This window comes from Crinia signifera, chromosome 1 (assembly GCF_055691185.1).
Source record: "Crinia signifera chromosome 1, ASM5569118v1, whole genome shotgun sequence".
NCBI classification, from domain to species: domain Eukaryota; kingdom Metazoa; phylum Chordata; class Amphibia; order Anura; family Myobatrachidae; genus Crinia; species Crinia signifera.
The window spans coordinates 206,726,455-206,737,720 of record NC_139217.1 but is presented as its reverse complement, the minus strand read 5'-3'; the positions used below and the strand labels follow the sequence as shown (position 1 = coordinate 206,737,720).

Sequence of the window (11,266 nt, the reverse complement as noted above, 5' to 3'; positions counted from 1 at the left end):
GATATATATATATACAGGTGTCCATTAAACATGCAACGTCCCCTATGGGGTTAATATATCTATCACAGTGTAAGCAGTGGGTTCATGTTAACAACATATAATATCATAACTATAGGCTATTACACTTACCCATTTGAGGAACAGAATGACTACAGCCCCCATAATACCGAGGGGCTAGAAAATAAAACTGATGCTGTGTACACACGGGTACAATCTCTTTACGATTCTGACTATATAGTCAGAATCTTATCTGGATCGCATGCAGATTTTAACCCTTGCGATCCAGATCCTATCCCGATGCGCGCCCCCGTGTCAGCAGAAATCGAAAATCAGATAGACAGGGCAGCCCAGTCTATATAGTGCAGATTGTTCAGATATAGTGTAGATTGGATGCCTGTATTGAGGTTTCCTATCTGTTTGCAATGTGATGCAGATGAGATCTCCCGGGCCAGCCACTCCCATCCCCGCCCTTCTTTTCTACAGCCCTGGAAAGAGAAGCAGCCTGCAAGCAGCACAGAGCCTGGGACAGCCTGCGAAGTCTTCTGAGGCTGGTAAGTATATTAAACAAATACCACTGCATCACCAATGATTTGGGAGGGTTTTCTTTATATTTCCACTGCCCCACCAATGATTTGTGTGGCGTTTTTTTTAATAATACCACTGCACCACCAATGATTTAGGAGGCTTTCATTTATATAATCACTGCATCACCAATGATTTGTGGGGCGTTTTTTTTAGAATACCACTGCACTACCAATGTTTTGGGAGGTTTACATTTATATTACCACTGCACCATCAATGATTGTCGCTGGGGCCGGGCTGGCTGACAGTAGGGGGAGATACTGTAGCTGCACATGCAGCGTGTACTTCCTCGAAGGCTGAACTCCACCCACGTGACTGCTGTGTGTGGAGGAGAGCTGACGGGGGAAGAAAAACTGTGCTGTGAGGAGAGCTGCTGGCCGGGGGGAAGCAGAGACTGTGCTCATCAGCTGGGCAAGTACAATGTGCAGATTTTTTTTAGATCTAATAGGGGGACGGGGTGAATGCTGAGTGTTTGTTTGTTTGTACAGTATATGCTGTGTGTGTGTGTTTTTACATGCTTTGTGTTTATGTATACAGTATGATGCATGTACTGTATGTGGGTACATGGTATGTGTCTGTATGTATATGTTGCCTGTATGTGTGCAAATGCTGTGAATATCTATGCTATGTGTGTCTGTGTATCTTTGCTATCTGTGTAAAACTATGTGTACATGCATGCTGTTTGTGTGTGTGTATATCTATGCTATGTTTTTCTTTGTGTACATGCTGTATGTACTTATGCTATTTGTGTGTATCTATGCTGTTTCTGTATGTATGTTATATGTGTGCATGCAGTATGTACACATACCCTCCAACATCTGAAGGGTGGAAATCGGTACACACCCAGAAAGGAGGTGTGGCCATGCGTAAAGTGGGTGTGACCATTGGTAAAGGGGGCGTGGCCATCCCTCTGTATGTGTACTGGCTGGCCATTTAAAATAAAATATCCAGGTCCCACCTACCCACTGCCAATACTTTTCCCCAATGAACTCTCACATAGGGCAGCTCCCTACACCCCCACTACAGTGGATACTGCACCAGTGATCCCCAATATTCCCTGCTCTCGCATAGGACACCCACAGCACTGTGCCCCCGGCCTCCTGCTTTCACACAGGTCACCAACAGCTCTTGGGCAGGCATTCACACAAAGGAGCCCGAGGAGCGCCCTCACTTTCCCCATACGCAAACTGCAGGAACCCCGCACGCACTTGCGTGACATTACCGTGCCCCACATAATACTGCCCCGTTCCCTTACCGGCATGTCACGTGTCTGGTGCTCATGGCTCTGGCCGGTCCCCCACGTCACGCGTGTTATTGTTTCCGATACCCAGGGCACAGGTGGGTGTAGTAAGATGGCTGCCGGTACGACTGAACAGCGGCAGCAGCCTGGTTCATTGCTATTTTCAATTAGTCCGCGGCTGGACGGCAGTGAGCCAATAGGAGCTTGCGGTCCGTCAGCCAATCATGAGCGGCTGCCGGACCGCGAGCTCCTATTGGCTCGCGGCCGTCCAGACTAGGCCCTAGGGAGAATTGATAATAACAGCGTCGGACCAGGCTGCTGCCGCTTGTTTGATTATATGGCAAAAACTAGATCCAGCCGGGCAGCGCACAGACAGCCCTCTGCCCAGCTGTCAATTCAATAAAATCGGTACATTCGGTACAGGGTTAATTTGCCGGTACAGACCGTTAAAAAACGGTACTGTACCGGCAAATTCGGTACAGTTGGAGGGTATGTGTACATGTATGCATACCTCACAAAAACTTGAAAGCACAGCCGTCACCGTGATTTGCCCACTGATTCAGACTCAGTGGATCTTCTCCATGTTCCATGGATCAGCACAGCTGTGTATGTAATGATGACTGGTATTGTTGCTGCAGATATACTAATCGTGTTCACTACAGCTTCCGCTCTCAATTATAATGTTTCAGAAAATTAAGACAGTGTCTATAAATGAACTTCCAACAGTTAATGTTTTGTATGATGTATTGTACTTACCAACATTTAAACGTTATTTTCAGGGAAACTAGCTAGTGTCTGTCATATTTATTTATTTATTTATTTGTATGTTAAGATAGTTCTATTTAATAAAAATATATGTAAACGCCAGAGAAGACTAGATGGCCAGGAGTTTGGGTAACAAAAGTGCTAACTAATAGGGCCGTTTTTACAGGGGGACGAGCCGTGCAACTGCCCGGGGCGCTGCACGGCTCGTCCCATTTTTTTCAATGCTGCCGCTGATGAGCCTGGCTGTCAGTGAGTCTCTATGTGCGCCGCTCGGTGCTCACAGTCACAGCCGCTTGACACTAAAGTCTATATTATTGAGTGACAGGCGACTGTGACTGTGAGTGAGTGCCGATCGGCACACAGGGCGGGGATTGGCTGGCTGATGGGTGGAGGCGGAGCATAGAGGGAGCCTTGGAGACCAGGCGGTGGAGTGCAGCACTGTGTGAGTCTGTGACTGACAGGTAGTTTAGTGCCTCCCCCTCCTGCTATGAGGATTGGTCACCCATGGGACGGAGGAGGGATCCAGGCTTATGCGCAGGCTGTCACTCACTCACTGACCGACCGACCGTCACCCAGCTAGTGCGCACGCTGCGCAGCCTATCATTCATTCACTCACTGCCTCTGGAGGGACAGAGTAGGTTGGAGCAGAAGACAGAGGCTTATTTTAGTAGCCGGGAGCCCAGCCAGGACTGTAATGTGAGTGCTGTGTGTGTGTGCTTCAACCGCCTGGGGGGGGTTTTGACGGGTTTTTTCTCCGGGCTCCGGCGCCATTTTCTTGGTGCCTGGGGGACTAGTTTAAAATGGGTAATTTGTCCAATTGTCCTTGTCATATGATGCTGGTTGGGTGTGGGATTACATAGATGGGGCAGGGGGGAGCCCAAGTTGGTTACTGACTGTAGGTCGCTGAGGGGGAGTACTCACTGGGGCTGAGGAGTGGGGTGGGTCATGCTGTGTCTCACGGGGGGGGAGGAGTATATATGATCACTGGGTAGCCCCTTCTACACCCCCCCCCCCCCCATGATCATATGTGCAACCCCCCCCCCAGTGACACGCAGCACCCACCCAACTGGCAGCCCCAGTGACATACAGCACCCACCCGCTACCCCACCCCCACCACTGCACTAACCCCTTACCTGAGGTAGTGCAGGCATGTCCAAACTATGGCCCTCCAGCTGTTGTGAAACTACACATCCCAGCATGCCTTACAATAGTTTTAGCATTCCCTATTGGCAAACTGTGGCATGCCATGATGGTACTTGTAGTTTCACAACAGCTGGAGGGCCATAGTTTGGACATGACTGCACTACCTCAGGTAAGGGGTTAGTGCAGTGGTTCCCAAACTGTGTGCCGCAGTACCCTGGGGTGCCTCAGAACACTTGCAGGGGTGCCCTGGGATGGTGGTCTAGGTCCAATTCATTTTATTTATGGTCAATGTAATAGGGAAAATCAGTGCTTGTGGCTTCCAATCATAAAATATTTGAACAAACCGGAGTGTATACTGTCCCTCACAACATAACTGGGCTTAAGGATCACATATAAACACAATTTATTTAATTTAATATATATTTTAAGTAATCAATAAGAAACTTTTGGCCTAGGGGTGCCACGGAAAATTTCTAATACTCCCGGGTGCCGTGATTTCAAAAAGTTTGGTAACCCCTGGGTTAGTGTATTTCGCTGCGGAGGGGTTAGGGCTGGTGCTGTATGTTACTTGGGGGAAGGAGCTATCACTGGGTGTAGAGTGGGACAACTTGTCCTTCATTGGATTGCAGTTTTGTCTGCTCCACTCACTGTTTACAATGTCATTGTCACCATTTTAATGAACATTTCCATAATTGTTCTTTTCATGTGTGAAAGTATTTATTTGGTTCTGCTTATCCCAAAAGAACAAAAAATGTGATTAAATATACATGTGCTGCTTTATTCCCATGTATGCTGTGTTGCTTTAGCACACCAAAATTTAGCATGTGATTGCAGAAAGCAATGAGAGTAAAATATTGGTGGCAGCAGATCATGCTGTTTGGTGCGGCGCTTCGTTCGCACGGGGACCTATGTTAGAGGCTGTGACGCTGGGGTGGGGGCAGCCAGCTGACATCACTGGATGTCAGCTGCCCGCCCATTTCCTCCCCAGCATGCATGCATATGTAATCACTCTATTAGTTACCAAATTGATGGCTCTGACCAATATTATAACAGGAGGCAGCGATTTGTGAGTACCATATTCAACTTGTTTATATATAGATTTGAATTGGTGCGGGGGCCTGTGCATCTAATGCTCTCAGTCAGTTACTTTCAGTGTGCTAATTCAGTCATCTGCAATTCTTGAGTCACAGTGTGATAGAGCCACAGTGTGTGCACTATCCAAGATTGGCACTACACAAAATTGGTGCAATTTAGCAATTGAAGCAGCTGTATACACACTGGGCAGTATTCAATGAGAATTTTGACGATGTGCAGCGATTCCTGTTTAGGATTCGCTGCACATTCGCCACTGCCCGCCGCGTTCCGGAGCCTCGCCGGCTCCAGTATTCAACGAGTCAGGGGCTCACTGCCCCAGACCGGTGAATTTTAACTCCTGCGGCGATGCCGCAGGGAGCCTGAGGACGGCGGCAGGCAGGGAGATGGAAGTCTCCCTGCCTGCCCCAGAACGTTTGTGGGGGGGAGGTGGGCTCCCTGGGAGCCAGGCAGCACAGGCTGCCCCCCCGGGATAGCCAGCAGGGGAGCAGGTATTCACTGCACCCGATCGTGCATATGTAATGATCGGGTGCAGTGAATATATGAATATCTAATGAGCGGCTCGGCTCCCAGCTGGCTGCTGTGTAAAAAAATATATATATATTTTTTTAAATTAAATATATATTCATGTGCTTACTGCACATGAATAAAAATAGCATGCCCCTCCTCAGAATAAAATTCCTGATTTTTTTACACCAAATGTAAAAAACAAAACACTTTATTTTAAAAGTTCACATTCCACTTCACCATAAAAAGATAGCGATTGCTACTCTGTGAATCATGGCGATAAAAACCTTGAAATGTATTCGCCATCTGGTCATTGAATAGGGTGATTCACCGTTTTAGTAAAAAAATCGCCGTACAGCACGAAAACAGCACAAAATCTCCATAAAACATGGCGAATCAGCCTCATTGAATACTGCCCACTGTCTTTGCTCCGAGTGGGGGGATCAATATCCCTTCAATATCTCTATGGGTTACCACTTCGGGCTAATGGTGCTTGCAGTGTTGTGTGTTGGTGCAGAACAGTATGGGCTATTTCACACTGTCCGGCTCCTGCCAGACGGCGAAATCCCGCACGGCCAGGAAGCCGTGCCGTGCACAGTAGTTGTGAATGGACACTATTGTGTCCATTCACAGGGGACGGCCACGACCCGGCCGTGCGGTTGCAGCTGGATCCCGCCACTGGAAGGGACGGCTGCCGGGCTGTGGCCATCCGCTCCATTCTAAACTGATGGCCGTGCGGGATTTTGCTGTCCGTCAGGAGCCGGAGTGTGTGAAATAGCCCTATAACATCAAATTATTGTTTAGATACGCTGTGAGTGGGTTTTACGAATAAGAAGCCAACTTCAGCCTCGTCAAATTCCAGCTCTAGTTTTCTTTTTACTTTACTCCTTGCTCGCGAATGTTTGTGCAACCCCGCCCGCTGCACTCAAGTTCATGAAGAGGAAAAAAGCAGCGCCTCTCCCATTGGTTGCCTGCGGGCCCTGCCCCGATGACGGACAGCTCGGGCAGAGCATGTTGTGGGCAGATGTTTATATACAAAGGGAGCAGCGCGGAAGTCAGCGGCGCCAGGTACGTAGTGAGCGTTGGCTGGAGGGAGGGGTCACTGCTCTGGTGGGTGAGCACAGGTAGCGGGTTCCGGCATAACGCCGCAGTTATAGGGACATTGCGTGTATGACGCTAGGCAGGGACTCCATGCTGTCTCTGGGTTTTAAAATGGTGGGGACGTTGCCTGTAGCAACCAATTAGCGTCTACCTCTCATTTTATAGAATGCAATTCGTAAATGCTAGCCAGAAGAGGATTGGTTGCTGTGGGCGATTTCCTTTTTTTTTATTTTTTTATAAATTTTTATTTGCATTTTTAACAGATTATGACAAACATGTTAGGCCTTCCAATCTTGGCCTTTCAAACAAAGACATTACATAATATTCAACACTAGGACATTGACATATACAAACAGTTTTACAACACCTATACACCTAAACAAACTACACATATTATTGACAGGGTGGATCGTTTTTATATCTTATCTTCCATTTAAATCTCAGAATTTCTTTTAATATCTAGATAGATACCTAAATAGATAAATAAATGTAAGAGTATATGCAACAACAAGGGAGTTTCTATCCCCAATCCTCTATATATACCCTGAATTTGGAGATTCACATCTAGTGTTCTCCTCCGAGAGGCTTCCCAGTCTGACCATAATTTTATTTTTCTATCCCCATAACTTTTCCCTAAAGTTTCCATCGTATAGCTATATTCAATCTTATATATTACTTTCTGAAAGGATGGTACTTGTTCCTGTTTCCATAATTGGGCAATAGTAGCAACTATTGCGGAGATTATTTGATTCAAGAGGTATTTCCTCGAGGCGTTTAAGTTTGATGGTAAAATATGTAATAATATCAGATGTGGTGTTAATTGTACCGCAGTGCTCAAACTTTCAGAAAGCAATTTTTTAATATCTAACCAAAAACTTTCTAGTTTCACACAAGACCAGAAGATGTGTTTTATATCCGCTCTTTCCCCACACCTCCAGCACCCATCTGGCTGGTCCGGGGAGAAACTATTTATCTTGGCTGGAGTGTAATAAGTTTGATAGAAGATTTTAAAGTACCTTTCAATATGCATTTTAGAATTGGACATATGATTGACTGTATTGAATAATTGTGTCCACTGCGAATTGTCCCATTCAAAATTCAGGTCCTTTTCCCACTTCTGCTGCCATCTAGTTTTCCTATTATATTCTCTATTTTCTTGTGATAGGATTTTATACCAAAAGGTGATTCCACCCCTCTTCTTCACCCCATAAATTTGATGTATATACTCTATAGGGAGAGCTGTTAATTCCTTTGAGGTAAAAATATCGGATTGTAGGCAGTTTGGGACTCCGAATTTATTCTTAATCTGGTCAAATGACATTAGCTGTCCATTATCAAACAGATCTGATAGTGTTTTTATGGACAGCTTTCCCCATAACTCCAGATTAAGATCTGCTATTAATTTTGTTAAAGCTCCCAAAGGTAGGTGACCCATCGGGGAACCCAGGGTGTCTATCGTGTCTAAAAATTTATACCAATTGTGAAGTATAGTTCTCATACCCTTCGATAGCTCCTTGCATTGATTTCCAACTGAGGGCGGGAGCCATATTAAGTAGTCAAAGAGGATTGATGGCCTATTATCTAATTCTGGGTCTGATCTTAAGTCCCTTCCCATAGGGCCACAGACTGCCTTAATTTGATCCAGTAATGTAGCCGCTTGGTACATCTCTAGGTTCGGAAGACCTAGGCCACCTCTATCCTTAGGGAGCATCAAATATTTTTTTAGCTATTTTAGCACGTTTATTCCTCCAGATGTATTTATTAAATATGCTATTAAACCTAGAAATCCAGTATTTGGGGAGAGCTTTTGGTATGGCACGGAATAGATATAATACCTTAGGGAGTAGGAACATTTTTAACATGGCAATTCTACCCAATACTGATACTTCTATGTTCATCCAGTTATTAATTTTTGTATTCAATTGATGAAGAAGGGGGGTATAGTTAAAATCTATCAGGTTCTTTTCTTTGGATACTAGATGGACACCCAAATACTGCAATGAATTCTCTTTCCATCTGAATTTATATCTTTCTTTTAGGACATCCCGGTCTTTAGGCTCAAGATTTAATGGAAGAATTTCGGATTTATTTGTATTCAGTTTATAATATGATACTCTCGAGAATTCTTTAATGATATTCATAAGTGGGATCAAAGTATGTTTAGGGTTTGTAAGGAAGAGAAGCACATCATCTGCGTATAGTAATATTTTAAGTTGACTTTTATTTATTATCGGTCCCGTGAGTTCTGATGATTGCCTAATTGTTTCAGCAAGTGGTTTGATCGCCAGTACATAAATTACCGGAGAGAGCGGGCAACCTTGTCTTGTCCCGTTTGTGATCTTAAATTTCTGTGAAAGAAAGCCGTTGCAATATACTCGTGCTGATGGCGCAGAGTACAGCGAGAGTATAGCTCTCAGAAAGCTCCCTTCAAATCCAAACTTTTCCAGGGTTTTTCCCAAAAATGTCCAGTTTAAGCGATCAAAAGCTTTTTCACCATCTAGTGACAGAACCACCATCTGAAACTCTTTCTTAGATGCGTATTCCATAATCTGAATTGCTCTATATATATTACGTGTGCCTTGTCTGTCCCTTACAAACCCTGCCTGTTCTATCTTTATTAAGTCTCTTAAAATTGGGGTGAGCCTATTAACAATCACCTTGGCAAGAATTTTAATATCGCTATTAAGTAATGCTATTGGTCGATAATTAGTGGGGACTGTGGGGTATTTTCCCTCTTTCGCTATCATGACTATCCTTGCTTCCAGCATATCTTCGGGGAAATTGCCCATTTTATTTGTTTCATGGAAAACTTGGAGTAGGGTGGGCGCTATTTCCTTCTGATATACTAAGAAAAAATTATTAATAAATCCGTCAGGCCCAGGTGTTTTATTTAGTTTAAGGGTTTTAATTGCCTCCATTACCTCCCCCAGATTCCAAGGGGCATCAAGTTTTTCTTTCTGTTGCAGGGATAATTTCGGTAGGTCTATTTTCTCGAGAAAGATGTCTATTTCTTGAGGGGTCGGTTGAAATGTCTCTCTATCTTCACCCAAATTATACAGCTTTCCCAGGTAATCTGCAAATATATTAGACATTTCCGCTGGGTTAGTTATTTTCTCCCCTTTCTTATTGAATAGCGCTGTTATTGAGCTTTTGAGCCTTGTCCCTTTAATTTTCCTCGCCATAAATTTATTGGCGCCATTGGCCTCTCCATAGAATTTTTGTTTAAATTTATCCATTTGCCGATTAATTTGCTTAATGTTTAGTAATTCTAGATCTTCTCTTAGTTTGAGGAGATCCTTTAGTATTTGATCATTATCTGGTTGTACTTGATGGATTCTTTCAAGTTCTTTAATTTGTTCCTCAAAATCTATCAGGGCTTGTCTTTCCTGTTTTTTTAATCTGGCAGTGATCTGGATAATTTTCCCCCTAATTACTGCTTTTAAAGCGCACCACATATTGGTCGCATTAGTTTGTTGAGGATTATTAAATAAGAAATATTCTTCCAAGGCTTCTTTTATTACATTTTTGGTATCTTGTGAGGAAAAAATATAATTTGGACATCGCCAACTTCTAGGGGTTTGTTGCTATAGGATTAGGAGGGGTGCATGGTCAGAGAGCGTTCTTGGCTGGATATCTGCTCTTTTTATGTTTTGAAGAGTGATTCTATCTGTAAAGACAAAATCTATTCTTGAATAAGATTTGTGAACACATGAAAAGAACGTATAGTCCCTGACAGTTGGGTAAAGTACCCTCCAGATGTCATACATTCCAGCTCTGTGTGTGATCTCATTAAATTTATCCACCGCTCTTTTATATTTGTCACCTGATTTTAAGTTTTTCTGCTCTGATTTATCCATTTTAAGATCTCTTACTAAGTTAAAGTCTCCTAATACAAACAAAGCTCCCTCTGCTATTGAATTAAACTTTTGCCAAAAGGTTCTCAGAAAACCAACCTGTGCAGTATTTGGTGCATACACCGACGCAATTGTGACTTTTTTTATTATTAATGCTCCCCTTTAGTATTAGATATCTTCCTTCTTTGTCAGTTACTGCTAGCTCTATTTCCATTTTAATCTCTTTTTTAATCAAGATAGCAACTCCCGCCTTTTTCCTTAGTGCACTTGAAAAATAGGCTTCAGTATATTTACCATTACACAAGTTGGGTTGCTGTGCCCTTGAAAAGTGTGTTTCTTGAAGTGCTGCGATCCCAACATCTTGATCTTTTAAGTACTTCAAGATTCTCCTTTTTTGTGGTGAGTTTAAGCCTTTTACATTCAAGGACATCAGTTTTATCAAACTACCCATGTTGTTGCATAGTTCCTATCTCTGAAATTAGTTTCCCTCCTGTCAATACAAACATTACATAAAAAACATACATTTCCCATCACCCGACACAATAAGGTGCTATCTCTCGCACCATAGAACTCCCCTCTTAAGAAGAGTTGCATGAACATTATTAGGGGGTAGCAACCATGTTTTCCCCCTCTCCTAAGTCCAAGTCTGCTCTGGTAATAAAAAAAACCTGCTCCTTTCTAAATTAAACCAGTCTCCTCCCAACCTTCCCCATTAGAGCGGAGAGAAGTCAGGGCGATGACGGGTGATGAAGGGGGGGGGGGGGGCGGGCGAACAGGGGCGAGGGGTGTAGGGAAGGAGGAAAGAGGGAGGGAAAAGATAAAAAAAAGGGGGACGAAGCAGATATGTGCTTTTTTCTGCTGGGCTCAATATTTCTTCTACCATACTGTTTCTAATTCTTATTTTTAAGCTCGGCAATCGTGTTTATCCATATATGATCCAAATAGCTTATTTTAGAGTATCTTTTCATGATACGTAGCTTAA

At 43.8% G+C, this 11,266-nt stretch overlaps 1 long non-coding RNA gene across 3 annotated transcripts in view; it reads left to right on the top strand.

Moving 5' to 3' along the window:
* Positions 1 to 405: 405 nt before the first annotated feature.
* Positions 406 to 11,266, top strand: part of LOC146068080 (uncharacterized) — a 40,777-nt gene continuing 29,916 nt past the window's right edge. For all 3 annotated transcript variants that reach the window (XR_014472957.1, XR_014472955.1, XR_014472956.1), the window contains exon 1: positions 406 to 551. This is a non-coding gene — a long non-coding RNA (uncharacterized LOC146068080). The remainder of the gene's footprint in view (positions 552 to 11,266) is intronic.